Source organism: Acinonyx jubatus, chromosome B1 (assembly GCF_027475565.1).
Source record: "Acinonyx jubatus isolate Ajub_Pintada_27869175 chromosome B1, VMU_Ajub_asm_v1.0, whole genome shotgun sequence".
Lineage (NCBI taxonomy): Eukaryota > Metazoa > Chordata > Mammalia > Carnivora > Felidae > Acinonyx > Acinonyx jubatus.
The window spans coordinates 19,058,518-19,067,454 of NC_069382.1; the positions used below are offsets into that span (position 1 = coordinate 19,058,518).

Genomic DNA, 8,937 nt, shown 5'->3' on the forward strand with positions numbered 1-8,937 from the left:
CTATATACAGAAAAGTTCACTAAGTTTAGCAAGGGTTGAACTTAATTTCCTAACAGAGATCAATCCTTTTTCTTGATTCAAAAGCATCACATACTAACCAACAAGGTAATTGGGCAGTTCAAACACTTCAGTGATTTCCCTTTTTCTAACAAATTAAATACAAAATCCTTAACTTGTGTTCTGGGCTGACCTAAACCACTTTGGCTTTTCACATTTATTAATTTTGGTGGGAGGCAGGTAATCAGTCTCTAACAGATAGATGTAGTTGAGACCTACTGGTTCCTTGCCCACCCCCACGCCCCCCCCCCCATCAGCACAACCAGATGGAATGAAATCAAATCTCTAGAGTTGATTCTATCCCTGATTCGCACACACATACCAGCTACCTGCCACACACAATATCATGTCATCTTTTTTTATTAGACCAATAATATCTCAGGTCTTTTTCTTCCCTTTTGGTTCTTCAACTATGACCTTGCATATGAGATTCACTAGAGGCAAATGGAACATATTCCAGGACAGAATTAGGCCATCTTTGTTACTGGAATCCAGGGGCAAAATAGGGAAAATGAAAACCTAAGACAGGAATGTGTTCAAAGGACTGTGAGCTACTAAGGTCTCTAAATTCTCATGCCTTATCTGTGCAAGTGTGGAGGTACTTGGTAAGTTACCAAGCCCATCCATGCATCTCTAATGAGATATATTTCAGCAATGAAAATATATTTCTAGCCTTCCTTATGCTACTTAAAAAAGTGAGTGGCACTGATTAAAGATAACAGGTAATGGAACTACCTGCAACAGTTCCCTTTGAAGTACCCATTACAGTCTTTTAAAAGCCAGATAACCACCCTGGACTGCGATTACTATCTTTTTGGGGATATTTAAAATACTACCTAATGCCTCTAGGGGTAGATTAAAATTAATACCCTTCTGAAAACATTCTAGGGGTGCCCGGATGGCTCAGTCCCTTAAGCATCCAACTTTGGCTCAGGTCATGATCTCAGAGTGCACGAGTTCAGATTCTGTGTCTCCCTCTCTGCCTCTTCCCCACTCATGCTCTGTCCCTCTCTCTCTTTCTCAAAATTTAAAAAATTAAAAAAATAAACATTCTATAACAGTGTGCTAAAGTGGTTTTTTTTTAAATCGCAGAAAAATATGACATATTCAAGGCTCTCTGTGATATGGTTCTCTTTACAATCTTCTCTAAAATTTTCCTTACATGTGCCCATCAAATAACACACTAGACTTGAACATATTCTGTGCCACTGTCTGCACTACTTTTTCTATCTGGAAAAGTTTATCTCTCCCTGTTTCTATTCCAAATATGTAATCCATCCTTAAAAACTCATTTTTAAAACAAATTCTTACTGCCTTTATTATTTGCTTCATAACATTTATAAACATACTTCTACATAGTTCAATATACAAATATATACACATATATATACACATATATATGTGTGTATACACACACACACATACATACATACATACAGTAAAACCTTGGTTTGTGAGCATAATTCATTCTGGAAACATGCTTGTAACTCAAAGTACTTGTATATCAAAGCAAATTCCCCCATAAGAAATAATGGAAACTCAGATGACTCATTCCACAACCCAAAAGTATTCATATAAAAATTATTACAATACTGTAATATAATATAAAATAATAAATAAATAAAATACAAAATATAAAGAAAAATAAACAAATTAACCTGCAGTTCCTTTGAAAACCTCATGGCTGGTGTGAGGGAGACAAGAGAGAGGAGGGTTATTGTGTAAAGGCTTTGATTATCACTAATGGAATCACTGCTATCAATAGGCTCAATGGAATCTTTTTCTATTCATGCAACTTTAACAAGAAACCTATCCAATGACACTTGTTTTTGCCACCTTTGGAGGATTTCACAGAAATGTGACATTGCATTGTCATTAAACAGATTCATCACTTGCACTGCTACAGCCTTATTCAGGTGGTGTTTTCTACAAAATTTTGCACTGTTTCCCACATTTTACACATCTCCCTTATCTCATTTGAAGTGAGGGATTTCTCTGCCTTTTTCTCCACTTGTGCAGACGAGATGCAGACATAGACTTCTTATAAAATCTTGGAGTTTTGGCCTATTTGCATACCTTGTTTGTACTTCTCAATGATTTACTTCTTAACTTCCACCATAATCATCTCCTTGCTCCTACTACCATTCTTTTCAATCTTTTCCTGCATGGGGGCCATTGTATACACTCACACGGATGTTGACTACAGTACAATATTAAGAAACTCTTGTCATATACTGTATTTAATGTAACTGGCAATAAGGCAGCAGAGGAAAGGGTCCATATCTGCAGGCAGCCTGACCTAGAAGGAAGCAAAGCATTCCTAAGCTTCCTCTTGTATGGAAAAGCAAAGGACTGTCCATAGGTGCTTTGAAGCAGCAAAAAATACACTAGTGCCAGCTGTGAGCACCTGCCAAAGTTCTGAAAAATCACTGATTTCTCCCAAACACTGCAGCCTGAAACCAAGCATCCGAACATGGGAGACGATCACCCACAATCTCACAGTGAGAGAGAGAAGAACCATTGGCTCAGTTTTGATCATGTGACATTCCCTGTCACATACTACTCAATTGCAAGACATCGCATTTATCAATTTAAAATTTATTATAAGTGTTTGCTCATCTTGCGGAACCCTTTAGTCACAATCCAAGGTTTTAGTGTATATTAGATAAGTATTATATATATACATATGTATATGTACATATACATATATGTGTGTATATATAATTTACATATCTATACAAACTATAGAGTTATTAACTCACTAGAATTTTAATAACCAATTTTATTATCCTTTATTTCCTGTATATTTATTGATTATAGACTATATTTTAAATAATGGACCAAATGATATATTTCGTCCGTGAACTCAGGTAGCTCACCAGCAAGCAACCCAGAGAAAAACAACGTGATGAGTGGTCTAGTGGAGAAATTTATGACAAATTTGCTGCTAATAGAGCCTAAGGGAAGCACCTTCTAAGTCAGCTTGGGAGAATCTTGAAGGTTCTTCCCCAAAAATACTGCTTGAGGTGAGATTGAAGATAAATAAAAACTGTTTTATTTTGAAAAGGAAAAGGTGGAGAAGTGTGAGAGAACAAAATCTGATTTTACAAGAACATTTTATGACTATTTTTGTACTGGTTGTTACTATGTATGTGTGCCATGGGGAAAAATTTGAATCACATTTTATAGACTGTGGCAACCAGTGAGATAGGAAGCATAGGGAATGATTTCAACTTACCATTTTAGAAAGATCACTCTTACTGCCTTATGCAAGATGGACTGGGGAGGGCAGGATGGAGTGAGATAATCAGAATTGGTAATGGTCAAATGAGTAATGAAGAAGATCTGAAGTAAGCCAGTGACAATGGGAATAGAGAGAGTGAAAATGGGACTAAAATACAGTATTTCGTTAAAAGGCATTAATATTGTTCTTTTTTGTGGGGCCTCAGAGGCGGCAGGCTGCTTCAGGATGAAGCTGGATGTCTCTTTCCCAGCTACTGACTGTCAGAAAGTCACTGATGGACGAAGAGTGCAAACTTCATACCTTTTATGAGAAGTGTGCGGCCAACGAGATTGTTGCTGTTGCTCTGGGTGAACAATGGAAGGGTTATGTGGTCTGAATCAGTGGTGGCGATGACAAACCAAGCTTCCCCACAAAGTAGGGTGTCTTGACCTATGGACATGTCTACCTGCTACTGAGTAAGGGGCCTTCCCGCTCCCAGTCAAGGAGGACTGGAGAAAGAAAGTGCAAATCCATTTGTGGTTGCACTGTGGATGCTAACAATGTGCTCAATGTGATCATTGTAATAAAAGCGGAGGACATTCCTGGACTCACTGATACTACTGTGCCTCATTGCCTGGGGCCCAAAAGAGCTGGCAGAATGACAAACTTTTAATATCTGTGAAGATGATTTCTACCAGTATGTTATGAGAAAGCCCCTAAACAAAGAAGGTAAGAAACCTAGAACCAAAGCATCTTCGGCATCTTGTTACTTTGCCTGTCCTCCAACACAAATGTCAGCATATTGCTTTGAAGAAGCAACGTACTAAGAAAAATAAGGAAAAGGCTGCAGAATATGCTAAGCTTTTGGCCGCGAGAATGAAGGAGCCAAAAGAAAAACTCCAAGAACAGATGGCCAAGAGATAGAGGCTGTCCTAAGAGCTTCTACCTCTATGTAGGAGTCCTATCAAAAAGGAGATTTTCTAGGAGTCACAAATAAATAAGATCAGACTCAATAAATAATAAATGAAAGAAAGAATGAATGAATGAATGAATGTTGGGCCCATTGTATCAGTGTGTGTGCCATAAAATGAGAGCAGAAACACAGAAAGAGAAGCACTCAGCGGAGACATAGGAGTCAGTAGTTTCGTTTTAGAAATGTTGACTCTGAGGAATAGAATGTCTGAAAGCTATTTTTATATTGACTCTAGAGCACATGAAAAAGTGGTTGAGGGAAACACAAATTTGGTTTCATTATAAACTACTAGATAAAAGAAACTGTACATGAACAAGACTGCCTGAATAGAGCAATAAACAGAAGGAAAAGACGGTATAGGACTCAATCCTTGGACATAGGGTCATTTAAGATGTGGGTGGAGCTAAATAAATCTACTGAATAGACATAGAAGGGAGTGGTCAGAGAATAAGAATGGAACTCAGAGGAACTGAGGGAATGACAAGCAAGAGAGGAAGGAATTTCAAGATAAAGAGTGTCCACATTGTCAATTGCTTCAAGACATTAAGTAAAAGAAGACCAAAAAAAAAAAAAAGCATCCATTAGATGATTCCTAGAAACTCAGCGGTGACCATAGTGAAAACAGGTTCACTGAAGCAATGGGACAGAATATAGATGAAATAACTTATACAATGTTGCCCGTATTCTCTCTTTAAATAATAGTATTAAGTCATTTTGTTCTTTTCTAATCCCCACTACTATTATGCCATAAAGATTTATCTTGGTTTCTACTTTACCAGGTTATATGGTTATATGTCACTAAAATATTTCTGAATTATTTGATCTTGTACATGATATCAAAAATAGCAAACTTGAACAAAAGCCCAAATAGAAAATTCATCTCTAAAAAGTATTCTCCTACATAGAAAATCCATAAAGTTTATTTCCTAGGGAAAAAAAATTTAATAAAAGTCCCATATTTGGTACAGTGCTGTTCATGTATTTTGAATTACATAGGGAGAAGAGGAGCTTATCAAGGCTTGATACTCTTCAAGCAAATATGAATCCCAAGTACTGCTTGTGGAAGAGAATCAAGTAATTTACATTCTTGTATTGCAGGATTAATAACCTTAGGGATATGCAGGAAGTTAAAGGAGTCAGAGGCTCAGTGGGCACAGAGAGAGATGGCTCCGGGAGCAGTTTGGGCACAGAAAAGGTAACGTGGGAGTCCATCCAATCACAGCTGTTGTCTATTGTAGACAATCATTGTCTTTGGCTCACCAATGGACTTTGGCTTTTCAAAACAAACAAACCTACAAAAATGCTTCTTATGGTCAAAACTGCGAAGTTTGGCACGCAGAGAGCTTAAAATCCAAGACCAGACAATAATCGATTGTGTACCGTTTGCAGTGATTCTCCCAAAGGCCATCGTGAGCATTTCTACCACTTTCTAGACTGTGCTTCCTGCTTTTGTGATTTTATTCATCTGGGCTATGAGAATACACCACAGGAGGTGATTCCGGACCTGGACTAGATAAACGATTAATTCTCAACTTAGCCAGAAGCCACTACTGCTGGCTTCAGCTGACAAGCAGCAACCCAGACTCCAATGCTGAGTACACAGACTTAGAAAAAGCCCTGAAGTGTCATGACATTTGCAATATGTGTAAATGATGATCCTCTTTTAATAATTTCCTACCTTCAGAGCACCTGGGTAGCTCAGTCAGTCAAACATCCAACTCTTGATTTTGACTCAGTTCATGATCTCATGATTCCTGGGATAGAGCCCCATGACAGAATGGAGCCTGCTTGAGATTCTCTGTCTCTCCTTCTTTCTGCCTGTTCCTTGCTTGTTCATTCTCTCTCAAAATAAATAAAATAAACTTAAAAAAAATTAGTTTCCTACCTTGTTTTCCCCAGTGATATCCTAGTGACGAGGAGCAGCCTGAGGAAATCTACCATTCTCTTTCTTTCTTTTTTTCAAATTGCCACACAATAGCATGATTTAGCCTGTTGATTTAATGTATTCTTTATGATTGTTAAAATCAGTCTGCTTAAATAATATGCTTAAAACATATTAAATGTTCAAGATTGCCAGAAATTTAGATCTCCCTTCTTTTTTAAGTTAATTTATTTATTTTGAGAGAGAGAGAGTGAGAGAGAGAGAGAGAGAGAGAGCAAGCTAATGAGCAGGGGAAGGGCAGAGAGAGAGGAAGAGAGAGAATCCAAGCAGGCTCTGCACTGTCAGGACAGAGCCCAATGTGGGGCTCAATCTCACAAACCATAAGATCATGACCTGAGCCAAAGTCAAGAGTTGGGTGCTTTACCCACTGAGCCATCCAGGAACCCCAGAACTCCCTTATTTAAAACCAATTTAAATTGAGGATACCTGTACTTAGTCTCAGAAATGCTGCTGTATTTACAAAATGCATAAAACAACCAAGTCAATGCAAAAGGCCTATTCCAAGTATACTAATGGCAATTTCTTTTTTTTTTTTTTTTTGAATACTTATTTTTGAGAGAGAGAGAGAGCGCGCGAGCATGCGAGCAGGGGAGGGGTAGAGAGACGGAGACACAAAATCCAAAGTAGTCTCCAGGCTCCAAGCTGTCAGCACAGAGCCCAAAGTGGGGCTCAGACTCATGAACCATGAGATCATGACCTGAGCCCCATGAGATCATGACTTGAGTTGAAGTCTGATGCCCAACCGACTGAGCCACCTAGGTGCCCCAAATTGAATTTATTTTTTTTAAATTTCAAACCAGATACCTTGGTTATCCATTTACTTTTTTTAACTATTTCATGACAAACAGAGGAATATTTATTAGAAAAATAACTAAAAACAATCTCGGTTAAGATGAACTTTCTCTCCCTACTAGATCCCTCTATGTCATATAATACTTTTCTCTTTTTTTATGCCTTAATTTTCCAGAGCAATGATTTTCTGTACACACACACACCACCCCCCCCCCCACACACAAATGATTAAAACTGATTCAAATAATCTAGAGGCTCAAATAATGTCTAGAGAGTAAAACAAAGGCATTTAACATCTAATCAATATGTCACTGGTGACATCTTCTTGACCAAGGCCATACTGGTCCATAAAAGTCCTTTGTTTCTCCTTCACTTGACCACAGAGATCTGTAGAAAGCTGTGGATATCATGGCCATGGGTTCAGTGTCCTTAGTTTTGCCAATACCCATTCCTAGTGAAGTCTTATTACCATCTCTGAATACTACTTTGATGAGGGAAGAGGTCTTTAGAAAGTATGGGATTATCCTACATTTCCTTACCAGTATTTGAGATTATCCTACTCTTTGAGAATACAGAAAGACAATCTCTTCTATTTCCCTTCTTGATAACTTACTTTTTCAATGTTTTAAGCTTTTACAAACATAAAAAACAAATTCACAAAGAGCTGTTGCCTTCCTAAAATTCTGATTCAGCTATGCAAAGATCCCTGAGACTAGGAAACACAAGGGGCCTTCCTACTGAGATGGAGGGACAGGAAAGGACCAGAGGTAGATAATCCAAAGAGCAAAATACCAATATCTCAGAGTATCTGGCACAACGGTGGTTAAGAACCTAGACAAGCCTATGTTCCAATCCTGGTCATGCCATTAATAATTTGTATGACCTGGAACAAGACATTTGACCTCTTTCTTTCCTCAACATTTTATTGAAGAATACTGTATAAAAATATATATGCTACTATATAGAGAGAAAAGTACATTTGCCTTAAGTATATAACCCAACACATCTCCCCAAGGTGAACAAACCTAGGTAACCGGCACCCACATCCAAAAAAGAATGGCGTGGGTGTCCCAGGAACCCCTCTTCTCATACTCTTTCTCACTTGCTAAAGAAAACACTATTCTGGATTCTAATAGGACAGAGTAGTTATTGTTGGCTTCCATCTACACTGCCTCTTAGCTTCTTTGGGCTTCATTTGTGAAACAAGAATTATAGTAGTATCTTTATTCTGGGTTTGTTGTGAAAAGCAAATGAATTAATATTTATGAAAAGCTTAGACGAGCCTATTACATAGTAAGCACTATGCAGTGTTTGTTAATTGAAATAAAATGTCTTAGAAAAATTAATGAATGCTTGAGTTTTGGTTTAGTTTAAGTTGTATAAACCTAATCTATGAATTTGAATCAAAAATAGGTTAAGCTCACATGAGGAAGTAAATGAAGATCTATTCTAGTTAAACTAAAAGTCAATTTCACAAATGTATCCTTCACTTTTAAACAACTTTAGAAAAATATTGTGTAGATTTCTTAGATGGGTTTGACTGAATAAAATTTAAATGAAGATATCTCAATAGTAATTAAACACGGTTTCTTGCTGAAACCCAACACTGTTTCCTATTGTGAAATAGTTATACATCAAATTGTGTGCCATTTCAAAGAACTGCTATTATTAAAATTTATTTATTTATTGAAAATTTGCATGTGAGTCATATACAAATATTATTAACCTAAAAAAGTAGACAAAAGGATGACGAATCTGGATTGAATAAATGTGGTTATTGAATTTTAAAAATATACCTTTATTAAAGAAAATATAGCTAGAAAATATACACCTGCCATCAGACTAAAATGGTTTACTACATACCAAAAGGGCATGGGATCAACATAAGAATACCATTTCATTTATCACCATTTCATGGTAATGATTTTTTTGTCCTTGGAAGTAAGGAAA

The 8,937-nt window shown here is 37.1% G+C and overlaps 1 pseudogene; it reads left to right on the plus strand.

Annotated features, from left to right (window-relative positions):
- The first annotated feature begins 3,526 nt into the window (after positions 1-3,526).
- Positions 3,527-4,281, plus strand: LOC106988325 (40S ribosomal protein S6-like; annotated as a pseudogene).
- Positions 4,282-8,937: the final 4,656 nt, after the last annotated feature.